The 14,842-nt window shown below is 43.9% G+C and overlaps 1 long non-coding RNA gene across 6 annotated transcripts in view; it reads right to left on the bottom strand.

Moving 5' to 3' along the window:
- LOC146831217 (uncharacterized) overlaps positions 1-14,842 on the bottom strand; it is a 158,376-nt gene that overhangs the window by 138,631 nt on the left and 4,903 nt on the right. For all 6 annotated transcript variants that reach the window (XR_014961530.1, XR_014961527.1, XR_014961532.1 and 3 more), the window contains exons 2-3: positions 5,475-5,511; positions 5,126-5,201 (exon numbers count right to left, since the gene is read on the bottom strand). This is a non-coding gene — a long non-coding RNA (uncharacterized LOC146831217). The remainder of the gene's footprint in view (positions 1-5,125; positions 5,202-5,474; positions 5,512-14,842) is intronic.

Raw genomic sequence — 14,842 nt, 5'->3', positions numbered from 1 at the left:
CAGTCGTCGCCGTCTAAGGATTCGATCCAGCCCTCCCATCGGACTCTGAGCTGTGAGTGCGTTGGGGGTATGGTTGGTAAGAGAACGATATATACGGGAGATCCCCCCTCTCCCCAAGTTGCCAGCCAGAACCTGGGCCTCCGGCGGGCTGTAGTCAGAGTCGTGGCCTCCGGGAAATGTGATTGGATGGCATGTAGCAGCTGTAGATAGGGATAGAACTGCGAAGGGTGTAAAGAGAAAGTATGTTGTAGGTCTTGAAATGTGTGGATGTGTCCCCCCTTCCAGACATCCCCAACTGTGAGATCCCGATTAAGTCCATGCCCTGAAACCAGATAGTCCCGCCACTTCTCTGAGCTGGGTGCCCTGCCAGATCAGAGTGCATTGGGTCAGCTTCCCGGTCCAATGAGTGTGGCGTAGGGAGGCCCGCCAGGCCAAGAGGACCCCATGCGTGATCTCTGGCAGTGGTCAGAGGATGGCGTTACCGTATAGAATCCCCTGAATACTGGGCAGACCGAGAGGTTGAAGCTCCAGCCGGTAGGCTGGATCCGACCATCCCCTGTTGAACTAGACAAAAAGAGGCCCAGAAGGCGCACACGTGGGACACAAAAGCAGACATGATAACATAGGTGAACCTAGCAACAACAGGGTATTTATATAATCTCTGCAGCGGGCATACAGCCAACTGAGCTATCATAGTGCTGAGAAAAAGTACTTACACTTCAGTTCATGGATTGGGAAATTATTTGCAGTGAAATGAGACAAGCAGCACGTTCAGTCAGCCCTCCCTGATGCTAAAGTCCGAACCGGCTGCTGCGACGCGTTAAGTCCCGAGGCCATGGACTGCCCCGTCTGGACTGAAGACCCCTCAACCAGAGGAGCCGCCATGACCAAGAGCTTCGGCTACAGCGAAAACAACAGCCCCAGTCACAGCAGCGCCAAAGCAGCAGCTAAGGGGTCGACGAATGTTGAACTATACAAAACCCACATGCCATGATACAACATGGCATGGCTTGAAACAACATAGCACAACACAAGTGGTGTCACGTCATAACATATCAATCTATGTCAGAACATAGCGTACCAGGAGAAAACAATATATACCGTGACATATCGTAATATCATATAACATGAGATGAAGACATGACACGAAGAGACATAGGACAAGGTAACATGACATAACACCACAAACGGGAGTATAAAACAACATGAACATAACAGGAAATGGCATAATGGAACACAAACCAATGGCGTAATCAGGTCTGGGCACGACATTACTTGATCGAGATTTCAGAATGAGTTTTGCCAAGCCAGAGTTTACCTCAGCCTGTGTGTGCATGTGCGGGTGGTGGGGGCTGTCTGTACATGCCTGGCCTGCACACCCAAGAGGCGACCACTTTGTTGTGTCTGCAGGAGGCTTCGAGTGCTTCTTGACAGTGCCTTGTCCCTAAAAGGGTTCTTCTCTCTTGATTCGCAAGTGACTGACTGTGCATTCCCTCAAGTGGTGTATGGGGTCGAAGGGAAGGCAGTGAGAGATGGCTTCCCAAGGGTGGGGAGGGGTCCGAGGGAGGCCAAGTGACAAACAAAGCAGAGAGGGTATCAAGGGCCGTTCGCCAGGCCCCGCCAACGGGAGAGCCGGCGCGGATATGTAAATGAACAAGCATGACTAAGCATAACCTTACCCGATTCAATTACAGCATCTTACACACTCTCTGGTCACGAGGCGGCGAGCCGCCGCATGTCTGCTTTGCTCACAAACAGGCCAGGCTTTCGCCTGCTAAAAAAAACATGGATGCAAACTTTCACTAAAGTGAAAGCTAATAAGACAAGTGGTGGCAAAAGTGAAAACAGCTGCAGCAGGAGTGGTGCGTGCTCGGCTCAACCTAAAAAACGCAAGCACCATCTGTTTCCAATTACCGCCAACGCAATAATTGAAAACAGATGGGATTAAAACTCGCTCCCGCAGACCCTAGGCCATGGAACAAACAAGGCGGGACAATCACCCACCTTGCACCAATTGCGTGCTGTGTTTTTAAAAAGGCAAATGCACAGGCAAATTGTGGGCTATTAAAAAAAACAACAACAAAAATACGCACGGGCGTGTGTTCAGTGCTCAAAAGCCCTTAATTAATGCCTTGCAGAGCAGCGCATGCGCGCGGGCTCAGGCGAGACAAACACCAGACAAAAACGGATTTTCGACAATACAGGGTTGATAATATGTACATTGTCCAACTGAAAGTGACTTAACATGTCTATATTCTCTTTGATGGCCATCTAGTGAGTGCTTGTATGGCCATGCCCATCAAGTACACTTTGCCCCATCAAACGTTCGGACACAATGAGCAATACCAAAATTGATAAACCAACCAATATAATCACTTTACTACCCAACCAATGGAACTAAAGTGCTAATGAGTACCAAAGTGATGGTGCGTGCCTGTAAAAGTGCTGTCCAGCCAGTGAGTGCTGCTGTGGCCATGCCCATCAAATACACTCTGCCTCATCAAGCGTTCAGACACTATTAAGAATACTAAAATGGCTAAACATACCAATATAATCACTTTGCTGTTCAAACTACGGTGCAAGTGAGTATTAAAGTGATGGTGTATGCCTGTAAAGTCTTGTCCAGCAAAAGATCAAAACGCGAATAAAAATAGCTGTTAGCGGAATGAACATGCTGATATAGTCTCATTGTTATCCAATTTGCCGGGGATAAAGTGACAGTACTTATTTATAACGTCATTTTCGGCTGGCGTCCGTCAAGGTGATTGTGTGTTTTTGCCTTATGGATTTTACCTTTGAACTGAAGCCTGCCATGAATTTGACAATCACACGTTTAGTTGCGTGTGCTCTGGGTTATGTGCTGAAATGAGTGCTTGTCTACATGATCAAATCTTTTTTTGGGTTATAAATCCCTCTTAACAGCTCTGTGTTCTGACATGGTTTCTTTCCCGGAGTCACCCAATCTGCAGTATTCACTGCTGGCAGTCTTTGTCCTAGGTGATTCTGCATCCAGAGTTGGGTGGAGTTCTAGTCTAAGGTACATAAACTTGAGCTTTATGTGAAACTAGTACCCTTGATCAAAATAGGACTGTGGCTACAGACAACGGAAAGTTAATGACCTGCCACGCATGAGCTCTCTGCTGGTTACTTTGCCCTCTTGCAGAGAATGAATGTTTGTGATTTCTTGAACACAGAGGGCGAAACCTTATCAGGGAAGACCTGGCTTGGCAGTTTAGGCTGGACTGTTCCCAGGAGGCACAGGGTCAAGACAGATTTGCATATAACTGGGTCTGAACTGAGGTGATGAAGTGAGATAAAGAACGATGATGGATTTAACCCAGATCTGTGACTGGGAAGGAGTGTGAAAGTTTTAGCGCTCCGTCCAACATTTCCTTGCGTTTGTGAAACCCCGATATCCCACAAACTGGAAATTAGTAATACTTGGCCAGCATCTTCTAGGGCCCGGCTATATTAAGACTTGGGGCTCAACTTATTTCGTCCCAGACTCGGGATGCTAACGAGTTTGTCTACCAACCTGAATTTATAGCGCATCTTAAGACGGGAGCATGTGATCACCCAGGATTGTCCACATTCCAAACAGAGCTGAGCCTGTGAGGTGCAATACGAAAGTAGATATACAGTTCTGTGTGCTTTTGCCAGTAGAAGATCTAACAGTCAGGCAGCTATAGCCAGAATAATTTCACAGCCATATGTAATCGACAGAAGGAATTTGGAAGACCACCTTCTGCATTGTGGCCCACTTAATTAGGCCGTTAAGTGTCCTTGAAAGGGTTATGAATCCGGCAGTCAGGACAACAGCATTGCATTTCATTGCTTCCAGGTGAGGCTTCTATCGAAGGTTACCCCCGATTTTACTGACTGTCGACTATACACATTTCTGGCACTTAAGAAAAGTAAAAGCCTCACCAAATAGACGGCAAAGATGCTATCATCGTTAATGCCAGAAAACTAACTTCACCCTCTATAAGTGTCATTCATTGAATGTAGTTAAACTGGTTAGACATTTACTAAGTCCAGAACAGCTACAATACAATAATTTGGTTCACGAATAAACTGATGCATTTTATTAGTGTTTTACATAGAATAAGTGTAAATGGCTCTCTTTTATAAAAGGCCTTGAATATTGAATGTAACATAAATGTGTCCCTCCTAGCCTAAACATTACAACTCTGCTTTATGGCAGTGAAACACCATTATATAAGGTGTTCCTTCCATCCACCTCATGGACCAATTACTCTCACCTCAAACCTATTGGTCAAGGGAGTTGGGAACGACTGTATTAGCAGTAGTACAAATCTTTTAGAATTTTTCAGAAGATGGGTGAAATCCTTGAGGTAAACTTAAGACATCTGCAGAAAAGACCAAACAAGTGAAGGATTCGCATCACAATGCCAAAAAGTATAACAGAACAATTAGACAGCAAACTCAGTTCATTTAAAAAGTAAACATTCCCTCAAAGTCCTCTAGGAAATCGGTGGGTGTTTTCAAAAAGCTGAAATTTGATTAAAGTCGCCAGATCCCCCAAACTCAGATATTGCTAAAAATCTGGTTTAAGAGCAAAAATCTGTGCCACAGGCAGAGATAGTAAACAAGATAAAAAAATAAAAAGATTACAAAAACACAGTGAGAACCCTGCAGCACCGGTACAAAGTCATCAGTCTTATGTTCAACATAATTGACTCACAACCTAAACATTTGGGTGGTGATTCACATGGGTTCTATTTTTTGTGTATGTGGCTGGAACAGAGCCAATTCTGCCTCTTAAAGAAGGATAGGGAACTCAGTGGGCTTTAGAATAGAAATAAGACAAATGCAGAACCACGTTTGAAAGATGACAGAATAACACAGCCTTGCAGTATGGATTATTCCCTCCATCAGTGCTAGTAAGAGTGATACAACTTGCATGTCTGAACAGGGGTAAACTGGTTTGTGTTAGCAGTAACCAGGCAAGCTTTAGCCACGTATAGCTTCAGCAGAGCTAGTTAATCATTTGTGTTTCCCAGTTCATCCCAATGGTGCATTCGAAAAGCCCAATACCGGCTTCAGGAGTGCAAAAAATAATTCAAATGTGCATAACAAAAAATAATAATGACATTTAATGTACCTCAAACTGCCATGCACCAGTAGCTTGAGAGCCGCAGTTCCGACATCCAAACAAGTTAGGGTAGGCATTCTTAGTTCTAAATAAGAAACAATGAGATTAACATTTATAGCAGCCTTTTCCTTAATTTTTCAGCAAGTTGTACTTTTTGCTGGCATCTCAGATTCACAGGCTGTCATCAGCATGCAGATGGGTAAACGGCATCAGTGACTCATCATGGAACCAGCAAACAAATCTCTCATTCTCTGCAGAGAAACACCGATTAAACAGCAGCACTGAAGGAGGAGCGCAGAGCGCCCCCTACAAGTTCCTACGGCTTTATAAAGAAAAACACCATATGATGCCCCCTTACCTTCGCAGCACATGGTTCACCGAAGCCATGGGTCCACCTGGGAAGCAAGGGAGAGCATGTGACATTAAATAAACAGCCAAATAGAAGCATACAGCAATCAGTCTATTAAAACGACAAGTACAATTATTTAGCTGCGTCTCCAAGCTGGGGTATGAAAAGCTATTGAAACAGGTAACTGGCCTCAAAGTAAGCAAACCAAAATGTCACAACCTTCTGTCAGTAAAGAGTTTTGAAAAGAATGGGGAATTTGAAGCTGGAAACCTCTAGTGAATTTTATAATAACAGCCCCACGAAGTCAGGGCAACATTTTTACAGAAACCAGCCAAGTCAGTCCTCTCTGGGGGCTAATTGTACAAGTTAACTCAAAGGCCAGCTCCATCACAGGGAAAAAGTCAACACCACATTTTCATGTGAACTATAATTAATTGCGACCTCTCGCACTAGAGAATTAGGGTCAGGAATAATTTCTACGGCCAGTTGGCCCCGCGCCGGGCCATGGCTCGGTGGAACAGCATCATTACTCCACAACAGTAACTTCTGACTATTTATCTATTCAGAAATCAAATCCCCTTTACAACTCTTCCCCAACATGATAATGGTAGGAAACAGCGGACCACACATATCCATCCTCTCAGTCGCTTATCAACCTGCCTGAGCAAATGACGGCAACGATTCACAAAAAACTAGTACCAAGTGGAAGTTTACTATAAAAACACTTCAAAAATACAACCATATCAGACAACCATAATGCCAGTCAGAGCATCACCAAACAAAAAATGCGTCTAAATGTTGCCAACTTATAGGAAAATATAATCTACACCGAAAGGGAGGTCAATGGAATAGCAAGGGTCTGTATAAAAGATTATTTGTTGGCGAGTATGTATGTGATCAGTGTCTGTAAAGTGGTGTGCAAATTAGTGTATGCGTGAAGTGAGTGTAGTAATATGCCTTTGCATAGAATAAGCGGGGTGGTGCGTTTTGAAAGATGGGTGCTGCGGTTCATTTCTGCTGGAAAGAGAAATGTGGCACATGGTCGGGTCAATGCCTTGACTGCCAGAGAACCATTTCAATTAAGAGTTTTTCTGCCACAGACCAGGTGTACAACACAGTTCCAGTGGTAACAGTGAGGCACCACAGGCATGTAACTGCAGCGCTGAAAAGCTACCTATGACGGGCAAGATGCTAGCTTACCTCACCTGTCCATGGAAACTCACTGTTGCTGAACGCAAAAGAACCAAAACCTTCTATACAAAGACATCAGGGCCGAGCTTAATGGAATCATATCAAAGCAGCTTCTACACTGTAGTGAACGGTTACATTTGTATAGTGCTTCATATGCTTGACGATACCACGAGGCACTTGGATTCTCGCTAGGTCTTAGTTGCACGGCTGTAGAATGAGCTACGAGATTTGAGATGCGGGTGCTTGAAAGACATACTTCAGATAAGGTGCGGTGTGGAGTTTGAGGAACTGCAGCCGTGTATACCTACTTACCATTTTGTACAAGTCAAGACATTGATTTGTGCTTCTAGTACACGGAACAACCAATTAAGTCTTTCGTACTTTGTAAACTGTAGGCGATTGTCAATATGCCTTAATCTAGCAGGCACTGAAATTCAGAGTTTAGCCTTCTGTACAGAGGAGGTCCTACTCGTTGGATTATTTGTTCTGAATGGAGGTGCAGACAGTAACCGTGCAAGTCCTGAGCGTAAAAGTTATTGTTTGGTGATACAAGAACAGTTTCTATTAAGGGTTGCTCAGTGAGCTACACACCTTGCTTTAAAGGAGATATTTTTAGCTACTGTGAGCCCTTACAGGTAGAAATAGGTCATATTGCATTGGTAGATTATGCGCCATCTGGCTGCCACCTTTTGAATTCTCAGTAGTAGGTGCGGTACTCTGAAGGCGTACCCAATGGCAGTCATGGTGATAGAGTATTGGGTTAATAACAGCTTTTACTGTTTGCAGGAACCACAGGTAAGAGAACATTTATCAGACATCTCATCCTATGGAAGCTTAGTTTGTCCACTTGATTTACCTCTTGTATTAAGAGTTTGAAGTCCACGATCCCTCCTAAATACCTTACATGAAATCCCAATAATCAAGACTCTAAATTGATAAGAAATGTCCCTCAACTGCATTCGAGATTTTGTTGGCACACTGGATCTTGCGCGGCATTTTACATGTGAGAATGTATTACCAGAAGAGGAATTTATTGCATCAGGGATTATGTGAACAATTCCATATTTAAAAGTACTCACAAGGGATCATAGGCTGGGTTTTCTTCTACTGACTAACCTGAATATTAAAGCAGGTGGTTGGGAAAAAATAACGAACACTTAAATGCTCTGGAAACTTACTTCCGGCAGTCCCTAAAGGCTTTTAGCTACACTTGTTGACATCAATTAAAAACGTTTTACAGACAAGCGAGAGAGAAATGCTCGCAACCATCGATTTTCCAAGGATGATTCTCCTAACGAGCGCTTGTCCCACTGCCTCTGACAAGGATGAAAGATGAGCCAAGGTGAGAGGGTAGATGTACCCAGCTCGGAGGTCAAGGGTCTCCATAGCAGTACAATGGTGCCATGCCAGCAGGTTCACTTCAAGGTCGAGACCTTCTCCACGCTGGTGACACCTCCGAGACCACAGGCGAGAGACCGGCCGAGACACAGGGAACACACCCTCGACAGCTACCACCCAAGGACAAGCTGCAGAGGGCACGGTCAGCGCCCTGGACACCTCCCGGCCCCGTGTCCCCACAGTGGGGGCAATTCATCATCACAAGCAGGACACACGACGGCAGCGGATGATTTATTGAGACATCATGGGGCGATACTGCTACTCAGATGATCATTAAAAATCTGAAGACTGAAAATAACTCACAAAAATCAATACTCGCATATTTGGCACTTATTCACCAATGCATCATCGCCGTCTTCTAGCAACAAACCTAGCGCAAGGCATTTCACGATGAAAAAGACGACTTCAGCTGTTAGGCTTTCGGACTTCAGGCTTGTGTTCAAGTAATATCCCCCCTCCCCCACCGTAACCATTTTAAACAATGGTAGATACGATAGGGTGCGAATTACACATGGCAGGTTATTTTTGTAATGGTGGTTTATAGGTGTGCTGAGCTTGCATGCCATAGGAAAGATAACTGCATAGCATGTTCTGCACTCCACAAGGAGGCATGACAAAACAGAGCACGCTAAAGGAAAGCAGTGTGAAAAATAAACATTTCTAACCAAGTCAGGTACCACAGAAACCAAGGTAGGTCAACAAAGTTGTTCCCATTGTACTGGGACTCAACGTTCTTTTTCTGCCAGCAGGCCGAAACCTATAATATCCAGACGCTGCAGACTGGTATTTTGGCTGTGGGCACCAAACGCTGGACAGAACAGGCGGAGTCATGCACTGCGTCCTACGCACGGGGCCTGTGGAAGTATGCAACAGTGGAGCAAAACTCGTGGCTTAGTTCACTAAACTATGCAGCAAGAAGAGAAATTATGCGGCATAGTGCAACATTTCCTGACAATAGTTTTAATTTACACATTAAGTCTTTCTGGGCAAAGGCTGCACCTCAATAGTACCAGTTTATAACCACATATAGCAACAAGCAACTGAAAGTTGACCAGTCAACCTTTGCAAAGAGCCTTCCTCTGCGAGGCAACACATGTAGTTACGTTTTTAGTAACTTATAAATTCGAGCAGAGCATTTTTTTGTTAACGGTTCCTAATTATGCAGCAGATAATGGATCAGACGCAAATCAATGACGAGGAAAATGCAGCTGAATTGCACAGTTCTTCAAGTGGTCCCGCCTAAAGCAGAGCTCCAATCTTCATAAGGCTACAGCGCCAGCCTCACCTTAGAAGCCAGATAGGCACGGTTGAGGCTTTGAGCAATTGACGGGCCGGGCAAGTGCCAGGGGTGGGATGTTCTCTTGTGCGCACTGCTTATTGTGCACTATGACGGTGTAGTCAGATGTGTGCAGACTTCTCTTGATCTCATTTTCATGATGCTGATAATTATATATGACCTACTGTGCTGGGATAGTGAGGTGAACCCCCAATATAGAAGAGCTATTAAACACCACTCGCTTCCTCAACGTATCACAGCAGTACTTTGTCAACGTGACATAGTAGGGCATATAAACGTATACTGCTGTGTCGACCAGGGTGCAGCACCTTGGACTGAAAACTGATCCTTCTAGGGTGTTAAACGTCCACCTTAGAAAGCCAGTGGAGCACAATGCTCCATAAGTACTTATCTGTGCCCCGCAGTATTCTACATTAGCTTACCAGTTGAAAGGGTCTGTGAGTGAACGCAGGTGTAGTACAAAAAAGTGTTTCTCTGATGTGAAAGGCAGTCTGTCCAGACTTAGCTGACAGACTGTATAGCACATTAGGCCGGTTAACTGGATGATGAATTGGCAAAGGTTCTAGGCACAGCAGTGCAGAGTAAAATCTACCTGAAGAAGCACTGGTTTGAGAAGTGATTGTTCTCCTGCGACTGATTCCAACGTGAAATTTGCTCGAGTTACTTTTTAGTGAAAATGTGAAGGCTGGGGCAGGAAAGTTTCTGGTCACTTCATACAAGGATACAGTCACTATCCTCAGGGAGGACACTTCAGAGGTTCCCCTCGTGAGATTACCCTAACATTCATGACAGATTTCAAGAGTTCCTCCCAACAGCTGGATATAAAGATTATTTTTCATGTGTATATTTGGCAAGTAGATACTCTAGTTATACTGTAACTGCCAAAGCTCAAAGAAGACAACAGGTGGAATATAAGAAAATATGGCAAGTCGGACACATTCCCTAGGTCTGGGTGGGGGGGGGGGGGTGTATTCCAGAGGAGGTTATGTAAGGTTGGGCCACAAAGAGCATACACCTGCTAGATTTACAGGTTTAGACTCCACAAAGCAGATAGTATGGATTCAAATTCACTGAATACGAATTGTATCCACAGCTAGCGAGCATCTCTCTAGTCTCAAGTATTGGACAGTGGCAGTTTTATCCATGACTCTTTAGGACAAAGGTCCATGGGTCTAAGGAGGCTGCATTGTTGGTAAAGTCATTATCATCCAGAATGCTGACAGCAACTCTTATTTGCAGAGATTCACAGCACCTAGATTTCCCCACCAGCCGTTTATAATGCGTTTGACCAGCCCCAGTTATGCACCTCAATACCACTAAACTTCCAGGAAAAGCCAAGTGTCAACTTGTGTCTCACCACCAATTGATTGAAATACTAATGGTATGTGCTTAGCAAACAAGCCACAAAGTAGAGCATTTGGAATTAGAGTTTCACCCCACAAACTCAGTTGAAATTGGCCAAGAGCTTGTTTGTGACTCAGTCCAAAGTCTGAGACGGAGGCACTGCAAGCCTCACCATTACACAGTTATGAAGTCTGACCTGAAATTGCAAGTCTTACTCATAAAGGGGAATAACTGTTTGGAGCACTGTAGGAGAATGTGTAGTGCGTCTCACAGCAGACCCCTGTGAAGGGATGTAGTAGTATGTTTGGTTCCCAGAGCATGTGAGAGGGAGCTCATTAGACCGATTCAGCATGCAATTCTCCAAATTACATTGAATGAACGCATGTCTTCAATATAAAAGGAGCCATGTGGCTTAAAGGCACAAAAGTATGAAAAGAATATTTTAAGCCAGACAAATATGTTAACTGGTATCACATAGAAAAGGCATGAATAAACTGATTACGTTTTTTTTTTGTAAATTCTTTTTATTCAACAACTTGCAACTTATGACAATATCTTTACATTATTGCAATATACGAACTGCATGGGCACATTCTTAACAGTAGCATTCTCATGTTTCTAGGCTTTCACTCCTTTACCTGCTGTGTTCGTTAAATTTTGCAGTCTTTCCATTTCCATCCCTCTACTCCATGCCCCAACTACTCTGCTGCGTCACTATCCTCTGAGTCTATGGCAGTAGATTTGGGGGGTTCACATATGTTCCCTCGGTACTTATTCCATCCGCCCCAGATCTTTCCCCACTTTTTAGGGCATCTCCGATGAACGTACACTGACTTTTCCGCCACCATTGCCACATCCATGTCTTTACACCATCGAGTCAGTGTGGGGCAGATACTGGATCCCCACCGTTGGGCAATGTTACGCTTAGCTATTGTCATTCCCAGCGTCACCTAATCTTGAGCCATCGCAGTCAGATCTGTTGAGTCCCATATATTAAGTAGGCAGCACCTCGGGCTTGGAAGTGTCCCAATATGTGTGACTTGGGACATAGTACGCATCACCGCCGCCCAGAACCGCCCTATGACAGGGCATAACTGATTAAGTGTTAATAAATGCTGACTAATCTAATTTAATAAACACTGGTTTGTCACTTGGCCGTTCATTTTATATTCTTGTATTAATAAGTCTTTGGGGAACACACAACTAGATAAATGCAGTCATAACGAGAAAAAAAAGCTACATTTATGCTTTATGACCGTCACATCAATTACTAACTCGCAATCATTTCTCAGGAGGAATTATCGCAGTAGGAAGTGTAATTTCTATTCCACTGTTACTTGAGTGCAAGCCAGACCTTTAAATGGCAATCTAAATGTGTTTTCACACAGATATGCTTCTTTTTAAGTCATTACCCTCATCACTACACTAACAACTGCTGCCATCTTGGTCAGCATTACCACAATTCTAACCCATTTCTACTGCCAACACTACTACCATTTACCACAACTACTACTTACCACAACACTAATACTTACCAGCACTGTAACAATCAGTGTTACCATTACCACTGAATAACACCATTACCACCAGTTTGATCATCACCACCATTATCAAAGCCAATAGGTCTGGCTTTAAAAAGCTAATACGTGCAAATACAGGAACAAATAAAAGCTGCATGCATGTATTAGCTTATTAAAGCTAGACCTATTACATTTGCCTATTATTGTTTACTTATTGGGCGATAGAAGTATAGATCGATAGATCATTAAGGGTTTACATATGTTTATATGTTGTCTGAACATTAGTTTGTACTTACTGCTAAAGGACAAGCTCCTGTAAAGCGTGAAGAAGCTGCACAGAGCACTCAAGGTAGGGGCTACGCAGACTATGAGGGAAGGTGTTGGCATCTATGGATTGGAGGTGTAGGAAGATGCTAGGTTTTACCTTTCCTGCTCCATGAATGGGTGATATTACACAGCATGTCTGTGGTGATTTGATGTGATGCTGGTCAAAGTGCCTGCTGCCCTAAAAAGGTTACCAAACCTGTAGGTCTGGTGAAATGAATAGGCTACCACTGATTTGCCTCTTAATACCTACTAAGCATTGTCCTCAAGGTGGAGGCAGGAATGTTGCTCAGTTCATGTTTAAAAACTCACTTAAATACATTACTATAACATGATGTGATAACACACTCATTTACACACAACACATTTTCCATTGAAGTGGCCATGAACTTTCCCAATGACAGTTCTACTAATAAAATAATATACAAACGATAGTGTGTGGAAATCAGGTTTCAGCAAATATATTTTGCACATAACCAAGTAAAGTGTTCGGATTGTTTTCATCCTATTAAAATCTTTGTTCCCATCATATTTCAGTAGTACCCCAAAAAATTGCTTTCCTACCTGCCATTTTGAGAAATGTTTGTACAACTCGTTTACAAGCTATTTAAATGTGTGCTAGAAAAAACCTGACATCCTATAACCTCTCATTTCACACTCCCTTGTCAGACGGTTCTTTAGAAAATCCTTTAACTTTGCAGTCATAGAAATACATTAGCTTAGATTTGACTTCTATCTTTGAATACACAACAGATGTGACAAGATAAGAACAGGTTTTAAAGGCTCTTCATTGCTCAATCACTTACCGAACTAATAGAACACCTGCCCTTTGCCAGCTCGAGCTCTCACCCATAAGGACCAGCTGGCCCTAAAGAAAGTTTGCCCTGATAAAATCTGACTCACCATAGCAATGGGGTGAGTAGATTTATCGAGGCCCGATATGTGCTATGAAAGAATAATCTGAAGATAGCCTAACTACGAAGAGGAGCAGGACTGTTAGTCTTTCTGCCAAGACAGTCCTGGGGCAACAGGCTCTGGCCAAAGGAAGCATCATGCTGATAAATGCTGCTCTAGCAACAACAAAAACAAGCATTGGCATAGCCAATAGGTCTCGCATTTGGGACCTTATAAGTGTTTAGCCATGCAACAGTTGCATAACTAAATACTTATAAGGTTCCAAAAGCGAGACCTATTGGCTATGCAAAGTGACCGTGCGGGCCGCGAAAGTGATCGCGATCACAATCAAACATCAAAGCGGCTTGCAAGTGAAAGTAATCGCGGTAAAGCGCGGCGCGCGCGCCCGCGCACATGCACTGTAGCTCTAGGCTGGCCTGGTAGCACTTTTTGGAGCCCTCTCAATAAGTCTCGCCAGACCAGCGCATGCGCTGGGTCAGGCGAGACCTAAAAAGGAGCAGCATTAAGCCACTCTGTAATGGGCCATCACTAACATTTTGTGTCATTTATATCCTGGCTGGGAGTACGTGTCAATGAGGAAGGGATTCCTCAAACCTCACCATGCTCATCTCTGATAATCACACTGGGAATACCTTTACACTTTTGTAATGCCTGGCTGACCAGAATCGTAGGTTTTGCAATTATGTATTTGATTGCATTTTTAAAAGGGGTAACAGCACTCAACTGCAATTTTAAGCAAGTCTACACATATTTAAACATTGCCAATTTAATAGAACAAGCATTGGCATAGCCAATAGGTGTCGCTTTTGGGACCTTCTAAGTATTTAGTTATGCAGCACAATATCCTTGGTGCAACAACAACTGTTGCATGGCAAAACACTTAAGGTCCCAAAGGCGAGACCTATTGGCTATGCCAATGCTTGTTGCTGTTTTTGTGGTACTGCAATATACAGGGATGTTATTTGTCACAGTTTGGATTAGATCATTGATGACACTATTGTTCATAGGATCATGATGTCTCTAGTGACAACTTCTTGCTGCCCAGGTCGTGCAGAGGGGTTCCTTTTCCGGTGGTTCTGCTGCAGTTGTCTCCTCCCTGTGTGTGTGTGCTTGTGCGCGCAGGCGGTGTTGTGTGTGGTTGTGTGTAGGGCACAGAAGAATCAGAATGACCTATTTGTCAGATATGATGGACTGACACCCATTAGGAAAATGTCTGACCATGCCTCATACGGGTTTGGTTGTATGCAGCTAAGGGTAAACAAACAGTTTAGGGGTGATGCTGGAGGGGACTGGGAAGATCTGTGCTCCGGTGACATGCCTGCCTGATCCCAGTTTGAAGCCATGAAAGGGCTGAGGTTCCTGCACCGCGGGAAGACGGGGTTAGCGTT

The sequence above is a fragment of the Triturus cristatus genome, chromosome 5_1 (genome assembly GCF_964204655.1).
Source record: "Triturus cristatus chromosome 5_1, aTriCri1.1, whole genome shotgun sequence".
In the NCBI taxonomy this organism is placed as follows: Eukaryota; Metazoa; Chordata; class Amphibia; order Caudata; family Salamandridae; genus Triturus; species Triturus cristatus.
The sequence above is the reverse complement of the archived record's forward strand: the minus strand, read 5'-3'. Positions and strand labels throughout refer to the sequence as shown.